Raw genomic sequence first — 25,758 nt, forward strand, 5'->3', positions numbered from 1 at the left:
AACTAGGAAATTGATTGTCATATAAAAATATAACCCTTCTCCTTGTTCTCTCTGCATTCCTCTCGTTCTTCTTTTATTCCCCTTGCTCTCCTTGTCGTCCCCTTGTTCTCCTTGTATTACGCTTGTCCTTGAATCCTCTTCTTCTCTTATATTCCCCTTCATGTCCTTGCATTTCCCTTCTTCTCGTCATCCTTGTATTCCCATCTTCTTCTTTTATTCTTCTTGACGTCCTTGTATTCCCCTTACCCTCCTCGTCTTACCCTTGTTCTTCTCGTCTTCGCCTTGTTCTTCTCTTCTTCCCCTTGTTCTTCTTGTCCTCCCCTTGTTCTCCTTGTCCCCTTGTTCCCCTTGTCATCTCCTTATGTGATCGCATCCACAAATAGTTCTACATAAATATATGCAGCATGATAAATCTATGTAGTCGTAGATTTTTTTAATCGATTTTTTAACTACACTGCATCAACTACGAGGTTATCTAGCGTCGGTGGAATTAGTGATAGCGAAATGGTATTTGGGAAGATGAGTCCGAGTATTATCTGACATTCCTCTTACAGTTGGACAAGACTTCGGAAGAAACCCAACTAGATAATCGGCCCAAGCCGAAGTCGAATTCACTCCTGATCACGAGGCCCACTCGTTACCTGGAACTCATCCGACGTGGCGGCCCAATTGCGTGTTAAGTAAGACAGTGCTGTTAACACGATAATCACTTTCAAGACTACTGCTATTGAAGTCTTCTACAATTAAACAATTACTGCCCTGAGAAAGGCTTTCCTTTGGAGGGTAAACTACAACCTATATGTTTATTCTGTAATTTGTCTTACCGTATGTATGAAAACTCGAGAAGTAAATAGGCCTACAAAATATGATTCTGAATAAATCGACGTTTGTGTTTTGTTCTTGGAATAATCTGGAATTACTTTAGTAAGATATTTTAGGAAAATTCCACTGTGGCAAATTTTAAAATGTATTGGGGAATGAGCAGTATCTACAGAAATATATCTGCCTCGGCTCTTGAGGCCATGTCTTCCTAATGCGAGTGTTGTTCAATAGCATTAAGATTTTATCATTTAAAATTTAATTATCTTCTTGTATTTGGGGTTTTTCATGTTTATTCCATGTATTTTTCTTACTTAAGAGCCCGGAGTATCCGTGATCTCATTAGATGAGGTCATCGTCTGGGGGTTCTCTTAGAAAACGAGCAAAATTCTTGCGAAACATTACATCAGGTGAAGATTAGACTCCTTTCTAGGCCGATCCCTTCCTGTCGCACGAGACAGGAAGAGATTACAACGATGACATGAAATATTCAGTCGAGGCTCGCTTCAGTCCTAAAATATGTGAATAATCATTCTCAACTGGCACAAAAACACAAAGCGTTGTTTTTCTTGCAGCTTCTCTACACAAAGGTACAGTAAGTCTATTGTGATAGCAGCCTAACTGACTGGAGTGCGAGTGCAGATCTCTCATAGCCTAATCTAAGTTATGTAAACTTTCCCACATTAAATGACGGACCGGAACTCTTCCATTTTCTACGATTACGTCTTAACTTCTTTTTACGCAAATAACCGAAGTTGTATGGGTGTTCAGAGGCGGCACTATTGAGTCTCTCAGCTTCTTCAAGAGTTCGACTGAAAATTAGTTGTTCGTTTTGCATTTTTCGTTACAAATTTTTATGAGAATAAAATATTGATTTTAAGGTGGCGCCAAATTTATAACTGAGGCTATATTGAATATGAAAAATATTACAAATACTAAACCACCAATTCATCGCTTTTGTTAACTTTAACGTTAAATTTACATATAAAGTAAAACTTTACCATTCTACCACAAGGAATCATTGCTTTCGTACGTCGTTCTCGTAAAGACATAAGACAGAAGCAGTTGCAACCGAATCACATGGCAGTGGTGTACGCAGTAGAGTTGAACAACGATCGAGAAAGCAAAACTAATAGCGCCCGCAAAGCCGAAAACCCGCACAACAGTGTTGCCTACGTCGCGTCATTGATATAAAGACTGCTTGCGAGTGTTTCAAGACATCGGGAGTGATCAACTCTCGAACGTCAAGCAGCAAACAAAAAATATATAGTATATGTTTTATGTTTCTTAGAAATGCAAATTTATTTAAGAACTTTTTTTCTATGTATTATAACCACAGGTAATATTTGATAATAGAACTAGAAAACATTTTGATATCTAAGATACGGTTTTGTTTTGTCTTTTTGTCTCAAACATCTCTAATTTTATTTATTTCAATTATGTATATTATTCAAAGTTACGAAATCTTTTCACGCCGACCAAATGCTATTTCGGGAATGATGAGCGAGACTCAAAGCACACGAGAGTTACTAGACGAGACTTGGAAGATTAAGTGCAAGAAACACAACGAGCGAGAGCGGCAGTTAGTTTTGTTCATCTCTAGTACGTAGAATGAACAAAAATGTATTAAATTTTAATTTTAAATTTCTTATATTATGCAACTGTAGATAGAACAATTGCCGACATCGCGGTATAGCGATGTTTGTTCAGTCTATGTCAGCCACTTGACATATTGTGTACAGCATTAAAAGGAAGTAACACTATGTTGTGGTTGTCCTTGGAGGGCTGTGGTTACAATGCTTGCCATTAGATTCGATGTTCACGGGTTCACACTCGGCCGAATGAGAAGAATTTTTAAGGGTCATGAACATTATTAACATGGCTTTCTGGTCCACACCTGTGGAGTAACGGTTAGCGCGTCTGGCCGCGAAACCAGATGGCTCGGGTTCGATTCCCCGTCGGGGCAAGGTATCTCGTTGAGGTTTTTTCCGGGGTTTTCCCTCAACCCAATATGAGCAAATGCTGGGTAACTTTCGATGCTGGACCCCGGACTCATTTGACCGGCATTATCACCATCTCATTCAGATGCTAAATAACCTAAGATGTTGATAAAGCATCGTAAAATAACCTACTTAAAAAAACATGGCTTTCTTCGGAAATGAAGTAATGCTGGTGGCTACAGACAAAATCTATCGGCAACTTCTCGTCCATGTCAAAATTTTAAATTGGCACAATGGATTCATAAAGTGGTTTAAGTGCGCGAAGATTTCTCTAATTCTCCGCACATAATCGGTAAGCCTATCATATCAACTCCATACTGGAAATGTTTGTCACATATACTTGAACATACCACATGGAACAAACTTTCTTTTCTAGTCACCGGCGTTGTTCAGGTGTCTGAAGCACTTGCCTACTGATCAGGGACTGCGCACGGACGTGAGTTCGATTCCCGTTTGGGCTGATTACCCGGTTGGATTTTTTCCCAGAAGTTTTCCCCAGCCATAAGTCGAATGTGAAGTACTGTTAATCTATGACGAATCCTCAACCTCATCTTCCCAAATACCATCTCGCTGACTTTAAAGTTTTGATTTTAAGAAACTGAATTATAGTATAATTATTAATTATTTGTTTGAATGTGTTAAGTTACAACTAAGAGTAATTAGTTTAAGATGACTTATTTATTTTTTGACAAATATTATTTTTTCTTCACTAAATAAGCTTGTGAGTTGTACAGTAGATATCCAGAATCAGCATTCTGGTCATATGTTCTGAGCTGCTCTATGTTTAATTAAATTGTGATGAAACAGAAAGCTGAAACTTTTCTAGATTCAAATGAAGAAAAAAGTAGATACTAAGTTATGTTTTGGTTTGAAGATTGTAATGAAAGTATCCGAAGAGAAATCATCTCCATCACCGGTCAGGTCTTCAGCTATTGATAGTAAAGTTTTCGAATCATTTAAGTTTATAACCACCACTTATAGTTTCTCCTTTAATGTTGTTGTTATTATTTATTTTATTTGATGTGGTTAACACATCGATTCTATTGCAAATCCGTCTCCCGTAGTCGCACATAGAAAGTTCTAAAATGTTATTACTTATTATTTTTTTTTTAGAGCAGTGGTTCTCAAATTTATCAGCGCTGCGGACATTGCGGCCATCTATGGGCTGAGATTACACAACTTTCTTCACTTTCTTAGGTTAACAAGAACCAAACGAATTTATAACTTGTACCAACAAAGGCCAGTGCACTTCTGACGTTATTGCCACATAAAAATTATAAAATTTTTCTTGCAAGAAGAAAAAGTCCCTATTCAGAATATTCGCAGACCTGCAGAATGAGCTTTGGGGACCCATGGGTCCACGGACCACACTTTGAGAACCACTATTCTAGAGCGAAACATTTAATGCTTTACGAATTAAGTGATGGATATAGGATAAAGTTTGGTAATACTGTGATATGAGTAATATTATGATAATTCTTTTTGAGAATTTATTACAATTTTACTGAGTGAGAGAAGGACCGGTTTTATGCAGCAATTTGTCCACGAACATTCCCTTAATACGTTGACAAAAAAAACCGATCTTCCTCTCGCTCAGTAAAATTGTAATAAATTCTCAAATAGAACTATTACAATATTACTCTTATCACAATATTACCAATCTTTATCCTACTGTAGGTACAACCTGATAGACTTGCGTCATACTGGTCACATGTACAAGATGTCCTGTTGATTTTGAAATGTTTAGTGCACAAGTATGTTCACAATCCTCTCGAAAAGCGAGGAAGGAAGTCGCATTCTGACTGCTTTTGTCTCTCCAAGAATATTTCAGGGAAATATAGGCTATTCATATTCCTTTAACCTCCTCTTTCCATTTCCTCTCCTATTCATAAGCTTCGTCATTCTACAATTTTGCCTTCACTAATAATTGTATCGTTGAAATTGTAACAACTGAGCTCACAATGGTTCGATTTCTACTTGGAAGCTAGATAGAGCTTTAACGACAACAACCAAGATGGATTTAAGTTAGTTAATAATTCATTATTTATGTAGAAAAAGACGTGTTTCAAAGCAGGATAAAACAAATTTCCTATGGTTCCAGAGGTCAGCTCATAATCTAGAAACCATAAACATGTCTTTTGATTTTTCTCCTGAAGTACTACTGCTGCTGCACAGCTTCTGCCGGACCAGAATCTTGCAATGATGGTCCATTCATATTGCACGTCATGAGATCATTCATGCTCTCTGATTGCATTGGAATCTGAACTTATTCTTAATGGCAACTTATAACTTATTCATCGAACTGAATCTTCTTTCACAACAAGCTGTACAGACTCGAAGGATGGAAATAATGGAGAGTAACTTCCCTAAAACGGAAAACATAATGGATAAATTATAAAACATTGCAATTTAAAATAAATATATCGTTCTTTCAAATTATAATACATCGATGTGTTACACAAGTGTGAGTTTGCGATATTCGGATGTCAACTATTGAAATAATAACATATATAATTATCACAGTGTCAACCATAAACCGTAATGTCTTTGTACGAAATCCCTAAACGTCACTGTTTCTAACGTAGGCTATACGGAAGAGATGTTTTTCGAATTCAGCCGTGTAGAGAGTGGCGAACAATGTTACCAGGCTCTCAGAATGAAAATCTCTATGATACAATAAAAAATCCTTCCATCTCCAAAAGAAAAAAAATCCCTCTTGTTATATTCAACTAAAAATTCAAAAGAGAATAGGTCTGGTTTCATTATATTTATTACGGCTAGCTAATAAAACATTAAAATTATAAATAATCATGATATCTGCTATTATAATTAGTGCTTTATAAGTTATGCTCTAAAGCCATTTACTGATAAAAACTGATTGAATTTAGGTACTCAAAATAGTGGGTATCTTCACCAGTCTCCTATTCTTCTGCAGCTGATACTGTGGATGTTGGGTTGCCCTCGTCCTTCAGAAATATGCTTTCATCAACAACTTTAACATATTCTCACTCACTGTCAGTCATAGCCATCTTTCTTCAAATTACGCATATCTAATTTTACGCATACAAGTGCAGCAAATGTTCGAGCATACTAAGATGCTGGCAGTCTTTGAATCCACTTACATCTGCGAACATTTTTATTTTCTAAAACGAACCTTTTGAAAAATATTTCCCGGACACGTCTAACAGCCTATCATCTCGTAACTGCGTTACGTTTTTGTAGTAATAATCAGAGACCGGATTTTAAAGGGAAAAATTTTTCATCAAAAAAGGACAAAAAAGGGAAAGTTATAGCAAAAAAAAAAAGACTTCAAAAAGGACTATATCAATCCCTAAAACACACTTCAGCACATTCATGGATACACATGGCACACACAATCTTACATTTATCTCTTCACAACATAAATAAAGTGTTCTATTTGATATAGTCAAAAAAGGACTTCAAAAAGGACTATATTGTTCCCTCAAAAGGGTGCTATTTTAATTGAAAACACACTTCAGCACATTCATGAATACACATAGCACACACAAGCTTATATTTATCGCTTCACAACATAAGGAAAGTGTTGTATTTGATCACATTCAACATTTCAATATGTTTCAATATGATTCTGCCTCTTTGAACGCAGAATGTCTTTATAAACAGAAAATGACCGCTCAACATCAACTGAAACCAGAGGTGAAAATTTTCTTTATATCCTGAACTCTAAATCAGCACACTTTAATTAGTTTTCAATGTCTGGAATCAGAAGAAGAACGGTATTTATTTTCGCTTTCTCAGGAAATTATAGGTCTATCGGAAAAAAAAAATATATAGGAAAATTATCTAAATGTTTGCGATATTCTGTCAAAAAAGGACCAAAATAAGAGATATTTTTAAAAAGGAGGGAAAAGGGAATATGGACTATAAAAGGCAAAAAAGGGAAGTCAAAACCACATAATTTGGTCGGTAGGAAATAGTTTTGAACATCGTAATTAATTATTTCCTGTTTCGTGTTGAAATAAAAAAGGGATTCCCTTTAAAATCCGTTCTTTAGTAATAATATTCATCCTAATATAGACAGTATAGGCGATCTAGAGCTTATAAGTGATTATGTATGTATGTATGTATTTATTTACACTGCAAGTGGGCAAGCACCCGGTGGCAGTGGTATATACAATATTAACAATACACAGTTAAAATGATAAGCAATACACAATAAAATTTACAATACATAATAAAATTTACAACACATATACAATTTTACACACAATACAATAAGAATACACAATACAATTTAACACAATAATAATAAAACATAAAATAAAACACCTAATTTTACAACACAACCTACATAATTATGTATAGGTCCTACATAATTTTCAATAGTCTTTCACTTTACTCTCATCTCATTCCCTGTAGTGGCACTATGACGCATTTCACTGACACTTTAGCACACATTTCACTGACACTCTGTAACACATTTCACTGACACTATAGAACACATTTCATTGACGCTATAAATTATCACTGATCGGAACTGTTCACTGCACTGTAAAACCATAACTTCACTGACTCACCTCGCTTCACTGATACAACAGTTCAAATAAGTCAAATAATTGCATTCTTATGCATACTTATAAACAGAACTACATTTAAACTAAACATTTCTAGTCTAAGGCCCTCTTACACGCTAGTTTTAAATAATTTACAATTCAAACCAAGGAAGTAAACTCGTCAGGCTAGATAAATACATGCCACCTTAAAAAATTAAATGTTGAATGTCACCTTAATTTTAATTTTCACTTTATACACAACTCTTTAAATTATTCTTGAATCTCCTTAAGGAAGGACAGCCCTCAAAGACCGCTGCAGGTAGGTCATTCCAATCATTTATAGTTCTATTTAAAAATGAGAATTTACCTACATCCGTTTTCTGTTTCCTACATTTGATTTTAAAATCATGATCGTTCCTACCATAGTACGTTGGCTTTTCTAACCGAGCCGTTATGTCTACCCATGCTTTCTGACCTAGATGTGCTCTATACAATGATGTTATTCTAGTTTTCCTACGTCTGTTTTCCAAAGTTTCCCATTTAAGTTCTTTTATCGTATCGTTCCCATCTTCTCTTTTACCTTTAACAAATTTAGCTGCCCTATACTGGATTCTTTCTAAGGAATTTATCTGATATATTCTATAGGGATCCCAACATGTAGTTCCGTATTCCATTAACGGTCGCACTAATGTTAGATATGCTATTTCCCTCGATTTGGGGCTAGCCTTTCTCAAGATTCTCATAATAAAGTGAAGTGCCCTCCATGCTTTGCCTGTAACATTATCAACATGCTCTCTCCAAGAAAGTTTGGAGTTTAAATACACTCCTAGGTATTTACAACATTGTTCTTGCGGAATTACAACACCACTGAATTCGTAATTAAGACTAGTTTCCTCTCGGGTTTTACAAAATGTTATAGATTTACTTTTAGAACCATTTATTTTCATCCTATGCTTTAACGCCCAGTTGTAAATGTTATTCAAGTCTGTTTGAATAACATCTACATCTGAATTATTTCTAATCTTTCTATAGATAATGCAGTCGTCTGCAAATAGCCTCACATTTGATGTAATATCCTGGCATAGGTCATTTACGTATATTATAAAGAGTAATGGACCCAGAACGCTGCCCTGTGGCACCCCTGAACTTATATTTCCAATTTCCGATATTTCATGACCTACTCTAACTCTCTGGGTTCTACCTTTTAAGAATTCTTGGATCCATAGCACCACTCTTTTATCTATTCCTAGCCTACTTAACTTATCTATTAATATGTCATGTGGCACCAAATCAAATGCTTTCGAAAAGTCAATCACAACTGCATCGATTCTTCCGCTCTATCTACCTCTTCAGCTAGATCCTGAACCAGCGACGTAATTATAATGAGTGCAAAGTCATATTGACCATATGAATGCTTATAGGCTATCACATATTTGATTTGATTTGAAATGTTTAAAATAATGGTATGCCGCATTAGTTTTGTACAGCCCTAAGCACAAGAGAATGTGATGTAAACACGTCCGAAATATTGTGAAAGGAGTGAACTGGATCACATTTACTTACCTCCCCTTAGTTATGCTCATCCCTGCTCTAAATATTAATAAAATGCAAGGCATATAATGCGAAATTGTTTGAATTGCTTTCAATATAAAATAATGTGTGATTATACTTTAACGAAACCGCTTGTTGTGAGTGTACATTCAATAGACGTAAGAATATCGGTCTATATCCAATTCCGTCCCCAGTCTAAAAATCAGAGGGAGATTAATAATCCATTCTTTGAAGACAGCAATAACACTGCACTTTCTGCAGCACTCGATGTAGATTACGCTCTAATGTATTTGTTACAAGCAGTCGCTCATCTATCAGCTCTCCAACAAATTGCTCGCAATCAGTATCCGATAATTCACTCTCCAGATTCAATATACTCACAATACTGTAGCGTGATATTGATTGTATGGCTCGTGCTATTGCTGGTGACAAGACACTGTGAGCCCACTCGCTACTATTGCCTGTCCAAAACAAATGTCATCCTGGTTGTCGATGAATATCGTATTACAGTTAATAAAATTTGTGATTGGTTGTCTTCAGAAGCTCTACTATAGCTTGCTGGATGCTCGCTTTTACTTAAAATTAGTTACATTCTTGCAGTTTTATACATAGTTTTCGCAAAAATGAATGAATGAATGAATGAATAAATGGAGTAAATGAGTGAATGGTTAAATAAATAGACAGACAGACAGAATAGATAGATAGATAGATAGATAGATAGATAGATAGATAGATAGATAGATAGATAGATAGATAGATAGATAGATAGATAGATAGATAGATAGATAGATAGATAGATAGATAGATAGATAGATAGATAGATAGATAGATAGATAGATAGATAGATAGATAGATAGATAGATAGATAGATAGATAGATAGATAGATAGATAGATAGATAGATAGATAGATAGATAGATAGATAGATAGATAGATAGATAGATAGATAGATAGATAGATAGATAGATAGATAGATAGATAGATAGATAGATAGATAGATAGATAGATAGATAGATAGATAGATAGATAGATAGATAGATGGGTGGATAGACAGACAGATAGACAGACAGACAGATAGATAGATGATTCTAAAAAGGAAGAACATCTCTGTACGGGTATCTGCTAAAGTACATCCCTTCTTAAAAGAAAGGCGTTTGTCTAACTACCAAGCCAAATACCGGTGCAGAAAAACCTGGGTTGTACGTAACTGAAGGGAAATTTTTTATTGGGTTATTTTACGACGCTGTATCAACATCTAGGCTATTTAGCGTCTGAATGAAATGAAGGTGATAATGCCGGTGAAATGAGTCCGGGGTCCAGCACCTAAAGTTTCCCAGAATTTGCTCGTATTGGGTTGAGGGAAAACCCCGGAAAAAACCTCAACCAAGTAACTTACCTCGACCGGGATTCGAACCCGGGCCACCTGGTTTCGCGGCCAGACGCGCTGACCTTTACTCCACAGGTGTGGACTGTGAAATGTTTAAATTATACACAACTAAGAACTATGTACAAATAAGATCTGAATATAAAAATTATTTTCGAATGATTAGGAAACTATTTAACGAACCTAGAGAGCTGAGAGCACTTAAGGATTCTTTTAAATTGCTTAAATGTGACTAGAATTTTAACATTTAATATAAATTCACTACGTTTATTTAATATGAATTTCTTCTTAGATTATGAACTCAAACTTTAAGATATCTTAATTATTAATTTTTTATAGTATAGGCTACATGTTTGTTACAAATCTCTTACAATTTCAATTTATGATTTGTTGGGATTTGTTTCAATTTCTTTTACAAATCTAACTTTGTTTTCTAGCGAGTAGCTCTTACTTTTACTACCAAAAATATATGATTGCTGGACAGATGCTGAGTAATCTTAAACTGTTTTCAATTGTTTGGAACATGTTCCGTGAGGAAGAAGATAAGTTAGCATATTAAGACGGAGCATGCCGGCTCTTTATTCACCTGGGCTACGTGATTTTTTGTCTTATCGGTACGAGTCCCTTAATCTTGAAATCACTGATGCAAAGAGTCGGCGATCTTCACTGTCAAATGGTTTATAATATGTTCCCCGTATCTCGCAGCTGACCTTGAGGATTGTGGGAAATTATTAAAATGTATTCAAAGTCATAAGAGAAGTCATATTGATGATATTAACATGAAACTTTATTACATAGCAAGGCGAAGAAAAATACGCAAAGTTCAAACGATTAAAAAAAATATATTACTTACAATAGCGAATTACATACAAGTCAATTACTTACGTACAATACAGAATTAATTTATATGTAATTAAATGTAACTTTAGTAGGATTTGTGCATAATTACGAACAAACCAGAACTACGTATAAATTGATTACGAATAACCCACGTTCTACTATGAATGTGTTAGAGAAGGAGAGTGTGAAATGTAGACAAAGAGGGAGTATCATGAGTGTCGGAGAATTACTGTATGTGCAATCATCTGGCCGGCTGGCTCTTTGAGGGGCTGGCTCCGGGGAGAACGAGTGCGCTTAGGCCCACATTAGACCATTGTGTGCCCTATATGCGATGATTGTTTCAGACCAACAGATGGTCCTAGTGGCATTCGTGAATCCGATGCTGATGTAGGGTCATCCTGCTTCAGCCCTGACTGCTCCGAGTATCTGATAAACCCCAGGACACAGAGCTCCAAGCCTTTCCTAATCAGCCTCGGAAACCCGTATTAGTCTCCAGATTTCATCCTAACCTATTTTTAAACACTGCAGATGATAAGTAAAATAAGGGGTAGGAGGAGAGTATTGGTGGAATGAAAAAGGGAAACGGGAGCAGCCAAATAAAAACCTCTGCAACGTCTTTGTCCACCATAAATTCCATTAAAACCAGGCCGGGGATCGAACGTGATCCGCCTGGATAGAAGACTAGTGCTGAGCCACAGAGGCGGAAATTTTTGAGTTACAATTTATCGTTAATCAGTTGCCATGAACTTCGTTTTGTAGGCCCACTATCGTTTGATAACGCATAAAGATGGTCGAAGGCAGAATATTTGTACTTGATCTGCAGCTCTAGCTGATAAGTAGGAAGAATCACGGAGTCCTGTGTAAAGTTCGTGTGTTCCAGCAGCTTGACAAAAATAGCTACTCGGAGGCGTGTTTTACAATAGTTTTGAAATCTGCTTTCTGTGAGTTAGGCTCTCTTTGTAATGATAGTTATTTTTGTATTTAAGCTTTCCTTTGCAGTACCTATAATTATACTACGTTTGAGATGGGCAGGGCATGTAGCACGTATGGGCGAATCCAGAAATGCATATAGAGTGTTAGTTGGGAGGCCGGAGGGAAGAAGACCTTTGGGGAGGCCGAGACGTAGATGGGAAGATAATATTAAAATGGATTTGAGGGAGGTGGGATATGATGATAGAGACTGGATTAATCTTGCTCAGGATAGGAACCAATGGCGGGCTTATGTGAGGGCGGCAATGAACCTCCGGGTTCCTTAAAAGCCAGTAAGTAAGTAAGTAAGTAAGTAAGTAAGTAAGTAAGTAAGTAAGTAAGTAAGTAAGTAAGTAAGTAAGTAAGTAAGTAAGTAAGTAAGTAAGTAAGTAAGTAAGTAAGTAAGTAAGTAAGTAAGTCAACATACTAAGGATATGACTTGAATTCTACACATAAAAGCATCCCGATTTAGAAAATATAGTTCTTATGCGTAGGTAACAGGAACTACAGAAATCGAACGAAGCCTAGACTGCGATATGAGGGCAAAGAAACTTCACGAACACTATTTACGCCTGTTCATTCTTTAATAAACCCTGTTGGATTTTAAGACACATTTTACAGAATGGTATAAAATAGCACCGTAATTGGATTGTATGATTTTTATGCTCGACCATGCCGAAATGTAGTAATTATACACCTGGCCCTTTAATGGACCTCATTAAAGTACACTTATTCATTAAAGTTCAGGTTTTCCACCAATCAGAAAGCAATATGAAAGCGCAAGGATCGATTATTCTCGGATATGCAATCGAAAGACAACTAGCGAAACGTCACGGAGGCTGGAAATCCAATACTGTCGCAGAAGGTTATGTTCTGTTACTATAATAATTAGCGTTAATTGTAAATAATATTCAAATAAATTCAATTTGTCATCTCGTTTTTCAATGTCTAAATCAATTTCCAGGTTATATCAAGATTTATGTTCATTTTACTCTCTAGATTATATCAAGGTCAATGACATTTGTTCCTCGGAAAAAAATCAATATTTTTGCGTCTGCGTACATCTCACAATTTACGAGATATTGCACAAGGTCACTTCCGCTCCCCAGTCAGATAAGAATAATATGAATACTTATGAATAATTTCAAGTTTGAACTATGGTCGAGCATAAAAAGTCGTATGAAACTTGGCTATAATGGTAATTAAGACACTCGTATGAAAATTATGCAACTCGCTTGAGCTCGTTTCATAAACATACTCGCGTGTTAATTACTACCATTATAGGCTCGTTGCATAATGTACTATTTATCCATTAGGCCTACGTACATTATTCAGAAACTTCGAGTGGTACAGTAATAATGGAGCACTCGTTAAAGCGAGTGAGAGGGGCAATCTGTCCCACAGGGGCTGGCGTCTTCCGGGGATGAGTGGGTGTTTGTCCGCCATACCGTGGACTGCGAAGAATGAAACGGATGTTGATCGGTTTGCGGCCAATAAACCTGGATGATGAGTGACGAGAATGCTTAAGTCAGCTGGATATGTTTCACTACCGAAAAATATATCTACATTATGATACCTTACATGACGTCGTTATCTTTACGTTGAATCTGAATGACGGAACTTCTGACAATCAATCACTTTCTTAATAATGATCGAACATCCTGTGAAATGCGATAAAATTATGTTACGAAACTGGAGCATTCTACAAACTCATTTCTATCAGAATATCCACTGCGAACACCTTTATCCAAACAATGTGCATAGATTTTCATGTCTCGGAGAAGAAAAGAAGGCAGAAAATAGGGGAGAATGAGAATGCAGTGAATGATCTGACCTTGGGCAGAACCTTATGAATGAATGATTCAACTTTAAAGTGCTAAAGAGGGAAAGAAAGGAAAAAGGAAAAATGGAATGAAAAATAAATGTAGGAAAAGGATAAGAAATATGGACAAATAAAGGAGTTAATAAAAAGAAATAAAGAAGAAAGAAAATAAATAAAATAAAATAAGAAATGTAATACACAACAGCTGAAGTAAAGATATAAAAAGTTTATTATGAATGTACAATTATTCATCTATTGTTGGTGATAAATTAAACGGAATAAAATGGAGTACCTACGTTAAAGTGTCCTTAAAAATTACGAATTATATTCGAATCGCTTAATGTAGAAAGGTGACATGTCCACTTTTATATATTTCACAGGAGACACAAAAACTGTTTTACACATTTCATAACTAATATTATTAGTTTTAAGGTCTCTGATGTTTGAATATTTATGATACAAGTAATTTAGGAGCATTTAAAGAATTCTGCATTCATCTATGTTGACAAGGCGAGAGGTTAAAATTATTGGGCATGTCACAACGTTATTCACTTTGAACGAAAATTGTTACAGAGCCCATTGTACAGAAAAAAAAACTTTGTTATAATTTATTTTGTTTCAACAATGTAGTCCTATCAAATACAACAATGTAAGGCAAAGTTTTAATGCAAAATTAAAGCAATAATATATTATAGGCCTAAGAAATACAACAATGTAGGACAAAGTTTGTAATGCAAAATTAAAGCAAAGAAAATGGACATGTCCAGGATATATCCCCTTTCTGCATCAAATGGATAATTCTTGTATCTGTAGCTGCCACAACAGTTGCAAAAGAATGCTCTTTTCTGCATAAAACGATGGCTTTACTCCTGAAGATACCTATTAACTACAAAAATAATTTTCGCAAAAAAGTGGACATGTCATCTTTCTGCATTTAGCGATTCATTCAGACCACAAATATATTTTTTAAGTAATAAACTTGGTTCTGGATATCAAATTGTCGTTGTACAAGATTTCACTTTATTAACATGCATTTAAAGATACCAACTTCATACTTCATGCATACGTATTATCTTATCAAAGACACTTGATAAAATACATCGGACTGCTGTTTCCAAGGTAGATGTCTCATTGTATGAAGATAGCAGTGTCGGTACTTAATATTACGGATTATACCCTTCGAATTGGTTGAGACAATGAAACTGCATCAATGATCTCATGTTATGACAAGCAAATTCAGCCTTTAGGCGACATTTAGGTTTCCGCTCTTTAAGTTCATGTAATACTGAATTTAAATTATTAAAGTAATTACAATGAAATGTAAAAGTCTTATTCCTTTATCGCTCCGTCGATCAGCAGACACACTGACGAGAAGTGAAATATAATGAGGCTGATTAAGCACGTGCGTGACAGTGACCTTAAATCATTATGTTGATGGTTTTCTGGCTTAAGGATTGGAATGCTCAACTTAGCCTATGGATTAAGTACTGCAATAATGTTAATGAAGTAATGGTGATGTTGCTTTACAAGATTATTATGATTATGGTAGTGAATATTATTATTATTATTATTATTATTATTATTATTATTATTATTATTATTATTATTATTATTATTATTATTATTATTATTATTATATGATTTTAATGGTGACTAGTTTTACCGGTGATCATTATAAAATGTTAATGAAATGTGTTTAATAATAATTTTCATGTTAATGTGGCAGTGAATATGTTTATTTGCGATGAATATGATGAAAATGGTTACGGTGATGATTAGATCTATGTTTATGATATTATTATTATTATTATTATTATTATTATTATTATTATTATTATTATTATTATTAGTATTATATGATCTTAATGGTGACTAGTTTTACCGGTGATCATTATAAAATGTCAATGAAATGTGTTTAATAATAATTTTCATGTTAATGTGGCAGTGAATATGTTTATTTGCGATGAATATGATGAAAATGGTTACGGTGATGATTAGATCTATGTTTATGATATTATTATTATTATTATTATTATTATTATTATTATTATTATTATTATATGATCTTAATGGTGACTAGTTTTACCGGTGATCATTATAAAATGTCAATGAAATGTGTTTAATAATAATTTTCATGTTAATGTGGCAGTGAATATGTTTATTTGCGATGAATATGATGAAAATGGTTACGGTGATGATTAGATCTATGTTTATGATATTATTATTATTATTATTATTATTATTATTATTATTATTATTATATGATCTTAATGGTGACTAGTTTTACCGGTGATCATTATAAAATGTCAATGAAATGTGTTTAATAATAATTTTCATGTTAATGTGGCAGTGAATATGTTTATTTGCGATGAATATGATGAAAATGGTTACGGTGATGATTAGATCTATGTTTATGATATTATTATTATTATTATTATTATTATTATTATTATTATTATTATTATTATTATTATTATTATATGATTTTAATGATGACTAGTTTTACCGGTGATCATTATAAAATGTCAATGAAATGTGTTTAATAATAATTTTCATGTTAATGTGGCAGTGAATATGTTTATTTGCGATGAATATGATGAAAATGGTTACGGTGATGATTAGATCTATGTTTATGATATTATTATTATTATTATTATTATTATTATTATTATTATTATTATTATTATTATATGATTTTAATGATGACTAGTTTTACCGGTGATCATTATAAAATGTCAATGAAATGTGTTTAATAATAATTTTCATGTTAATGTGGCAGTGAATATGTTTATTTGCGATGAATATGATGAAAATGGTTACGGTGATGATTAGATCTATGTTTATGATATTATTATTATTATTATTATTATTATTATTATTATTATTCCCGCAGTGGTGGCTCTGGGGCAGCGTACTCTCTGCCCATCTAAGCGGTTTGTGATTTGATCCCCGGCGTAGGCAATGGAAGAAATTTATTTTCCGTCTATGGGACTAGGTACTGTCGGTGACTCAGGAGAAGACGAGCGCGGAGTGATGAAAAAGGGTAATTAACAGAGAATGTTACGACAATAGTGCAATACTTGTACTACTAGTAAGTGGAAATAATGTTTCTGCTTACTAGTAGTACAAGTATTGCACGTGTTGTCGTAACGTTATCTATTAACCACCCTTTTTCCTCAATCCGCTCTCGTCTTCTCCTATAGTTATCCCTTATCTTTTAATTGTTATGTGATGTCTCTGCGGTGGTCCAGCATTTTGCCAATCCTACACCCAGAGAGACCAGCAGTGTGTGGTGTCTACTGTCCGCGCAACTTATCTAGGCACTTGGGTTCCCTAGTGCTCTCTCGCTGCCCCTCTCTTTCCCTCTCCTGCCACGCTACCGCTACAAGCAACCTCGCTACACCCCGCTTCCCCGCTCTTTTAGCTGCCCAGATAAGTTTCGCGAACAGTAGTGTTAATTTAGAGACAATACGCATCCTCCCCTTCACCGTAGTGGAGTGGTCTGTAACTCTGTACTACAGGGTAGGTAAAACGGGTAAAGAAGATGAAAGAGATGATAATCTGAGACGATTCTAAACGGCGTCGGGATTGTATCCGGCGTGGCTTAGTGGATAAAGCATCAGCACGTAGAGCTGAAAACCCGGGTTCAAATCCCGGCGCCGGAGAGAATTTTTCTCCGTTCCATCTCTCTTTCATCATGTGATGACGCAGAATATCTGCGTGGAAATATCATATGTACTTCGGTACATCAAAATATATAGGGTAAAGAAGGATGATGATAATAATAATAATAATAATAATAATAATAATAGTGAAAATTATACATTACTGTCCTGCAAATATTCTATAGTTATTGCGATAATTAAATTATAATAATATAAAGATGATAATGATTATGATGCACTATATTGGTGGTAACGGATTTTAGTGAGTAGGCGTATGATTGTAGTGACGTAAGACTGATAAAGTACCAGTGCACACATTCATAATGTGAAAGGTTTTTCCCACAGTATTGCTTTCTAAGAAGTAATGATACCAATAATATGAATACTTACTGTTATCGAGTAAATTACTACGTATGATAATAGTATGCCACGGCATTCGAAAAGTAATGGCAACATAGTTACTCTTTCACACTAAATTTAATTAGGTTACCTTTGGCATTACATACTTCAAATATAGTCCCCTACCATGTCAACAATACGTTGCCAAATCCTTGGGAGATGGCGGACTCTATCTGCAGCATAATTTCTGGATGTCTCACTGACTGATCTGAAGCACTTTGGTTGTCATTTCTTGATTGAAAGTGAATGCCTCGCTTCCACACATCTCGCAATAGTTCACTGTGGTAGGACTTCTCTCCCATAAGCTTCTTTTAATACCTTAAAGCACCGAGTTGCATTTTCCCTCTTGCAATTTGGATTTTTATGGAGCTCCTAATGAACATTTGTCAGGTCTGTATTATGTGCTACAAATCAGAAACAGCTACTGTGTTTACAAAATATGGTTACTTGGAGACTTTCAAAATTGCATATTTATGAAATAATTGCTACTGTATTACGTACTACAAGATTTCAATGGTCACTGCTAGGAGCATTTACAGCATTGTTGCCATTACTTATCGAATGTCCTAGTATTTCAAGGTGCATATACTTTTTCAAAAAGTCTAGATCCAAGTGCTATTCTGACTATTAGGTTTCATATTTTCTATAATCATCTATTTTTTTCGAAGTTTGAATTTTCGTAAATAAACAGCGAAGTTTTGAGGTAACAGATTGCTTTGAAATATCTACTCTCTCTAAACAATTATTGAATTGCTGTCTTAAATAGACTACGATCGATTCTCTTCTGTTTCCCCTATTATAATAACCTTAGTCGTTACCTGTGACTCAAGCAGTTGTGTTTGTATCTTAAATACAGTCGAGCCAATTTCATTCCTAGCAAAGAAAATAGATTATCTGCCTTCCATTTCTAATATTGATATATTATTGCCTTGTGCTTGTATTGTCTGAAACAGTAGCCTTGAACCACGTGATCGGGAATCGTGCTTCTTGTGAAATGTTTAATGTTGGTAAGTACTGTACGTCATCATGATATTTGATGGTTTTACAGAAACTGAATGAAATTTGCTGTTGTATACATTCTTATAAATAAATAAGTATAACATAAATAACTACAAGACAACACTGATTTATGACTAAATAATTTTAGCTGGAAGAAACATGAATATTGACAATAAAAATTAGACAAAGGGATTTACATTTCTTAGAAACGTTAACGGATACATCAGAGTGGATAAAATTAAAACATTATAAATAGATGAATAACAAACTTATTAAAATTTACGCGAAAATGGTAATTATTCACTTTAGCTGACGGCGGATTGTCTCGATGAAATTTATTCAGAACTCCTTCATTTGATGCAAATCTGGCTTTCAGGTAGTAGCTCCCTGTAAAGTAGGCGTGAATAATTTCAAGTAAAAATTGTTCCGAAACCGGGTATCGATCCCAGGACCCTTCGCTTAGCGCACGAATGCTCTACCGATTGAGCTACCCCAGGAACTATACACGACACCGTCACAATTTTTTCCTTTATATCTCCACACAACTCAAATAGGCTGACAAGACGCCAGAACCCAACTCTGACCTTCATTTGACTTGGGAACGGCTGGCTGGCTTTATGAGGGTTTGGACAGGTCCGTACACTTAGACACGTTTTGGCCCATTGCGATGATTGTCCAAGTCCAACAGGTGGCCCGGGTGGCATTCGTGAGCCTGATGACCCCAAGCCCTTCCTATATAAGCATCGGAAATTCGTACTACCCCCAGACTCCACCTCATCCTATTTTTACCATTGCGGATGATAGATGAAATGAGGGGGAGGTGGAGAATGATGCTGAAATTATATAGGGAAACGGGAGTACCACGAGAAAGACCCTCTGCAACGTCTACTTTGTCCACCGTAGTTTCCATCACGACCTGGCCGGGGATAGAGACTAACTAAACATAGTCTATGACACGTATGGTGCAAGACCATCCATCAATAAACACAGAATAAACACAAGACAAAAATTTTAACGCAGTGCCTATGGAAAGAAGATATTTGGTGAGAATTGAATGATGGCCTTCTGAATGTGTTGTCAGCCAGTCTAAAAACTGAAATACAATTTCATGTAACTTGCATTTGCAATAGTAAAAGTTTATAGACTGTGAAGTAAGAATAGTAACGTAGCATCTTGCTGCGGATCATCTTTCCTGTTTCCTGTTGTAAGGAGATAACAAGTGTCTTGCTATCTTCTTGCTCATCTCTGAGCTACTTGTAGGCCTACTTGATATAAAGAAGGCTCTTTGGTTGTCAACAAAATGTACGCCACATACTTCCAAAGCACGTCATGTTGTTAATTCCAAAACGAAGTAGAGGCTCAAGTGTTTTTAATCACGAGTTTTTAATTATAACTAAATTCGTGTGTCTCATATTTTAAATATAAGATGGATGACGCATCAGATAAGTGGAAATATGCCCTGATTCAGTCTTAAGAAAGAAAAACATAATGGTTATGACTAAAGAGGCATTTTCATTTTCTCAATATTTCCTAAAAAATACATGCTATAATACAAGCAATACGAATAAACGAAATATTAGAAATTCTGCTCAATGCAAAACTTAGATCTAGGAGATTATGTTCCCAGAGTACACTACTTAAAAAACATATTAAGAAATATATGATTTTTTTTTTCTTTTAGTTTTCGTTTAATCTCCTTCTGTTTTAGAACCTATACACCAATGTCTGTATTTCTCTGGGACGTACACACACATACTAGAAACCGATACACATGTGGGCTTGCCTGTAGCCAGCGGAGCGTGGGGGCCTTCACAGATACACACGCAGGACAGATATTAACGAAGGACATCCATCAATGTCAGAGGCGGGATTTGAACACGAATCTTCGGACAGCGTTGTCTAAGAGGAACGCAAGAAAAGTAGCTACCAGCCCGACAACGAAGGACATTCTGTTTTCAGATACATTTCTTATTTGCCAATTATTATAACATTTTTGACATACTTAAAAAAATTTAGGAACTTATTAGAGATAGGAAATAATAATAATAGCAAAAGAGAGGGATGTTCTCGTCTTTCACGTCGTTTAATGGTTTTAAATATCCCACTTATATTATTTATATTTTAACAGATCTAGCTTTTGAGCTTTTAATCCATCCATTTCATCCGAGGCTTTGTGTGAGTTTGAAAGAAATATAAGAATGTAAGTACAATGAGTTGCCAGCACAGAGGGATTTAGTTGGTGGGGTTCCTACCAGGGTTTAAGCTATAAAATAAATAATTCTCGCAAGAAATGCATAAATGAAAAAAAAAAAAAAATATATATATATATATATTTGTGCAAACTGCGAAAAATTTGTTCAATATTGTAAATAATTGTACAGAAAGATAAAATTAATAAGGTTTGCAGAAACAAAAACTAACGTAATTTGTTTCTTGGAGTTTTATTATTTTATCGTACCACACTCTAGATATGCTTATGAAAGTAAATCATTATAGCCTACGTAGGTATGTTTGGAATCAATTACTGCTGAATTTACATCACATTAAAATACTCTATTTTTTGGACACTCTAAACATTGAAATTTTTTACGAGTAGGCCCTTCAAAATTTATTGTTAGTAGAGTGCTAACTCTTTACTGAAAGACGGTTTCTAATTACAGTTTTTACAAGATTCATGCAACTAAATCCTAACTCACAATTTACAGTATGCGCTGAATTGTATAAATCAATAGAAGAAAATGTTCACTTAACTTGCTAACTTACAGGAATTGCACCAACTCTTTTAAATCCATTCCTGAACATCTATTGCTCAATACCTTTTTGGACATTGCCCGTGCCATTAGCATTTCATTTAAATTCAGGTTAGTTTAATTTTCTCTACTACCATCTTCGTTTCTGAAGTCCAATGTGGTTGTCGCATTTTTGCACATTTACATTGAAGGTTTGTTGCATTTTTAGAAGTTGAGTAGCAAACTTAAACCCTGGTTCCTACCCATGTAGGATTTCCTCTACATTGATATGTTTAATTTATTCCGCTGATATTCTATAGCTAGAGCCTATACCAGGCAATGTAGAGAATGGCATAAAAATAGGAGAAGCTATCGGTCTACGCGCCACTACTCCGTATACTCGCTGGAATCATAAAAGAAATTGAGATCGCGTGCAGGAACTTCAGTTACAACCGATTATAGTACATTTGTAAATATTTACCAGCTTCAATGGAAAAATCGTGTACAACGTATGCATTCATATAGAATGTCAAAAACTATGCTTCATTATTAGGGCCCGGATTTCGATGACTTTGCATATTTTTTCTGATGATGCTAGGACAATCCTCTATGGAAGATAAATGTAGCTCATATCGTCTTCAGTGAAATTAAACCAATTTGATGGGTCAATTTTTATGCATTTTTGGACTCTTTCTCTGATAGGGCATTTTTTTACGGATTATTACTTTCTATTAGTCATATTTTAAGAACAAATCCGGGTTTTTGTCATTTTTAGCGATTTTGATTGTATTATTGTTAATATTAGTAAAATTATGTTTCTGAAGCACGAAATCTATGAATTTTTGGAAATCTGTTGCATTGTGACCTGCCCTATTCATGTTCTGTTAAACATCTGGACTCGTCCAACTAACCGGTCATGTCTATTTTAAGACAGACTTTGTCCTCTAAAGGAATGTGGGGGTGAAATTACCTGCTTGAGGTTCGCACTGTCACGGGTTCTTGTGTACTGGTTACAATTCAGTCATTCACAGAGCGGAAGGTAGTAGTTTAGAGATACTGAAGTAATATTTCTATTTTGCCATGCCGAAATTAGAAACAAGCAATTCCGCGAAATTAAAACAGTTTGTATCGGAGTATGGCGACACTGTATTTTCTAGTGATGGTACTATATTGTACTGTAAAATTTGTGAAGTGAAGGTTTCAGCAGAGAAGAGATTCACCGTGGACCAACATGTGAACAGAGAGAAACATAAACGCGGTCTTCAAGCAGGAGAAAGAAAAAAACAACAAATGCTTCTCGGGCAGTGCACTAGTGCAAACTCAGCGAATTCAGTGTTTTACGAAAAGCTATGTCAGGCTTTTGTCTCGGCAAACATCCCATTCCAAAAACTCAATAATAATGTCTTCCGAGATTTCCTGCAGAAATACACTGGAAAATCCATCCCAGATGAGTCGACAATTAGAAAAAATTATATTGGATCATGTTACAACAAAACTATTGATGCCATACGAGCAAAACTGGACGGGAAAAAAATCTGAGTCTAAATTGATGAGACTACAGATTGCATAGGTCGCTATGTTGTAAATGTAATTGTTGGGGACATGAATGAAGAAAACAGTGGTGCCATTTTCCTTTTAAATTGTGAAGTCTTGGAGAAAGCAAACTTCTCCACCATAGCCAAATTATTTGACAAATCAATGAACTATCTGTGGCCTAGCGGTGTTCAACATGATTCTGTGCTTCTCTTTCTTACGGACGCAGCGCCATATATGGTTAAGGCCTCAAACTCCCTTAAGGCGCTGTATTCAAAAGATGGTACATGTAACCTGCTTGGCGCATGCTTGCCACAGAGTTGCAGAAGAAGTAAGGGGTAATTTTTCAGAAGTGGATAAATTAATCGGAAATGTGAAAAAAGTATTTCTGAAATTACTATCTCGTGTGAATATATTCCAAAGTGAAGCCCATGGGATACCGCTTCCACCAGCTCCAATACTCACTAGATGGGGGAACTTGGTTAGATGCCTGTAATTATTACTGTGAACATTTTGAAATTGTGAAAAAAGTCATAGATTCTTTTGATAGTGACAGTGCAGCATCCATAAAAATATCCCAGGACCTTCTCTCTCACTCAGAAATTCAAGGGAAATTGGCCTACATAAGATCTAATTTTGGATTTATGTCAACTCAAATATAATTGGTGAAATCAGTTGTAAGTGATTTAAGTCGTGTGAAAGGTGAAGTGGGCAAACTTGCCTTTGCTAAAATGGAAAATGTGTTGAACAAGAACAGTGGATATGACACAATGTGCAAAATTTCTGATGTACTGTCAGGCAATAAGTATTCATTCGTTGAAGAAGAGCTGGAAGCCGGCGATATTTGCTGCTTTAAGTATGCTCCTGTATCTTCAGTCGATTTGGAAAGAACCTTTTCCATGTATAAGTCCTTATTAGTTGATAATCGACGGTCCTTCAAATTTGAAAACTTGCAAAAGGTGTTTGTAAGTTATTGTAATGCAGTGCTGAGTGATAAAGTGTAAGTGATATTGCCATATTGCGCAAGGAGGTCGACAAATAAAGGTAATTTTTAAGTCATTCTTTTTTATTTTTAGGTCATTTTTGATTGATTTTAAAGTCATAAAATCATCATTTTAAGGTCATTTTTTAGTATTCTTTAGGTCATCAAAATCCGGGGCCTATTCATTATCGTCCAAATGGTAAAGATCGTTGAGCCGTCCAAAGAAGAGGTGGGCTGAAATTCAGCATTGAGAGCGTAACAGGTCATTGGACCTTATATTTCACTGGAAGATGATGTTTAGTCAACTGTCCGAAGACAGGTCTGAACCTCACAAATGATACCAAGAAGGCACCACTTATAAGGCAACTAGGCCAGGAGATAATGGGGTAGTGTGACCAGTTCCTTTCCCCCTCCATTGCATATATCGCCGACTAGCTACATCTTCCACTAATATCAGACTTCAGATGCATACAAAGAATTGTTCTTCCTCTGACATATCGTCAAGTCAGGTGTACTGCCTGATAATAGATGTACATATCAGCCAAAACCTCAATCAGAGGATATGAGGATTCATTAATCTAAGTTTTCTTTTATTTTTTGTACAGAGCTCATAAATCACAAACACGCCGTCACGTTGACAATCCCTCATACGATATTACTGATCGTGATGTGAAGATTTGAGTTTCAACGCGCTACTACCGCTCGTTCCTTTAGCCAGGCTAGAGCATTCCAGGAAAACATTGACTTTCATACAATGTAATGTGTGAAGTGTAGTCTACTAAGTGATTTATTGGTGGACGTGGCGAAAGAATGACAACGTACTCAAAGCGGGCATCGGACTCCAGAACAAAGTTTATTGCGAGTTCCATAAACATGGGCCTTGAGTTATGCCGTGGTTCTGCTTCCTGAGAGAGGTTGATAAAGATTTCTAAGTGCGTCTTACGTCTTCCACCGGACTTGGCTACAGTTGTTTCCTTTAAACTGCGTTACGATTTCTCTTATCTCTCAGCTGGAAAAACCTGTGATCATTTTTTGAAATTATTATTATTATTATTATTATTATTATTATTATTATTATTATTATTATTATTATTATTATTATATTTGGTTCTGTAATAATGGGGTTCTAATGTAAAACCGAGATATAGAGTGTCCCAGCAAGAAAGCCGGATTTAATAATGCGAATAAATGCAACGAAAACATATAACAAAGCAGATAGCAATGCCGCCAACTGAACTGTAACAAGGCACTGTCTTGTTATGTATTCTGTTATCTGTTTTGTTGCATTTATTTACATTATTAAATCCGGCGTTCTTGTTGGGACACCTTATATTAAGGAAATTTACTCTTCGTATTATTATTTGTCGACTTCAGGGAAACATTTGACACTGTTGTTAGAGTACAACTTTTAAATTCACAGAGTGCTATGCGTAGTCATTTCGCTAGCCCGCGCTAAGAGGTGCTAAACTAGCCCAGGCTATCGACTGATCTTGTACAGGATTCATATCATATCATATCATATCATATCATAT

The 25,758-nt window shown here is 35.3% G+C and overlaps 1 protein-coding gene across 1 annotated transcript in view; it reads right to left on the reverse strand.

Annotated features, from left to right (window-relative positions):
• LOC138715093 (G-protein coupled receptor Mth2-like) overlaps positions 1–25,758 on the reverse strand; it is an 88,983-nt gene that overhangs the window by 41,756 nt on the left and 21,469 nt on the right. The window lies entirely within an intron of this gene.

The sequence above is a fragment of the Periplaneta americana genome, chromosome 15 (assembly GCF_040183065.1).
Source record: "Periplaneta americana isolate PAMFEO1 chromosome 15, P.americana_PAMFEO1_priV1, whole genome shotgun sequence".
Lineage (NCBI taxonomy): Eukaryota > Metazoa > Arthropoda > Insecta > Blattodea > Blattidae > Periplaneta > Periplaneta americana.